The sequence below is a fragment of the Littorina saxatilis genome, linkage group LG1, assembly GCF_037325665.1.
Source record: "Littorina saxatilis isolate snail1 linkage group LG1, US_GU_Lsax_2.0, whole genome shotgun sequence".
Lineage (NCBI taxonomy): Eukaryota > Metazoa > Mollusca > Gastropoda > Littorinimorpha > Littorinidae > Littorina > Littorina saxatilis.
Window position 1 is genome coordinate 102,146,131 of NC_090245.1, and position 1,224 is coordinate 102,147,354.

General features: G+C 38.7%; 1 non-coding gene across 1 annotated transcript; it reads left to right on the plus strand.

Moving 5' to 3' along the window:
- Positions 1 to 547: 547 nt before the first annotated feature.
- On the plus strand, positions 548 to 619 carry Trnad-guc (transfer RNA aspartic acid (anticodon GUC)). The gene has a single exon. It is a non-coding gene; the product is annotated as a tRNA-Asp (tRNA).
- The last annotated feature ends 605 nt before the right edge of the window (positions 620 to 1,224 follow it).

A 1,224-nucleotide genomic window follows, 5' to 3' on the forward strand; every position in this document is an offset into this window, starting at 1 on the left:
AAGTGAAATCATTTAAGGACGAAAAGCATGTCAGTTTCTTGCATGTGAAGAAAATTGGTGGTGAAATTTAATAGATTTCACCCAAAAAATCGATTTCTTCGGAAACGTGTACCGAGTGGTTACGTCCCTTGAATGAGAAGGGAAACATTTTAGGATGAATCAAATTTCTAAGTTAAATACAAAAAATTGGTTGGAAAAATTTGGCCCCATGAATGTAAGGTACCCAAGGTCGCTCATCAGTACTATCGAAGTTTTTGTTGTTGTTCAGTGTGAAGTTTATATATACAAGATCAACGAGGCCGAGAATCGTAATATGACGGCGGGGCGAAGATGACGTCGTCACACCGGCGCCAGTCTTATCCACTGGGCCACTGCGCCCGTCATCCTTCAAAGCATGTGTAGTAATTTATCAACACTGTTGTTGTTGTTGTTGTTGTTGTTGTTGTTGTTGTTGTTGTTGTTGTTGTTGTTGACTGGGATAACTGCTCAAACAACAGGCACGACAGCTGTGCGATTCTGGCTATAAAATTCTCGTACATCTTTCAGTTCCTCGGTAGTATAGTGGTCAGTATCCCCGCCTGTCACGCGGGAGACCGGGGTTCAATTCCCCGCCGGGGAGGTCGTGTTTTTATGATTTATTTATTTATTTGTTATACTACATGCTAGTCATACTTCATTTCATGGAATTTTTTTTGCTAGTTTGTATGTCTAGTTTTGTTTGTTTGTTTTTTGTTTATTTCATCTTCTTCTTTTTGCTGTTTTTGTTATTCTTGTTGTTGTTGTTAATTGTTCTTGATGTTTTTGTTCTTATTCTTGTTCGTGTTGCTTTGTGTGTGTGTGTGTGTGTGTGTGTGTGTGTGTGTGTGTGTTTGTGTGTGTGTGTGTGTTGTATGTCTGTGTGTTGTGTGTGTGTGTTGTATAAGTATGTGTGTGTGTGTTGTGTGTTTTGTGTGTGTTGTGTGTTGTGTGTGTGTTTTGTGTGTGTGTGTGTGTGTGTGTGTGTGTGTGTGTGTGTGTGTGTGTGTGTGTGTGTGTACGTTGGTTTAATAAATTCATTAAAAGATCACATGTTTATAAAACAAAAGTACCTTCTTAAGTGCATTATCTTTGGGGGGGTTTTCCACCAAGACCATCGGACCGTTGTTCTATGATAATGTATTTCGAAAACACAATACGTGTTCTAATGGCCTTATTAATTAATTCTGCTTACGAATTAAAAGATCA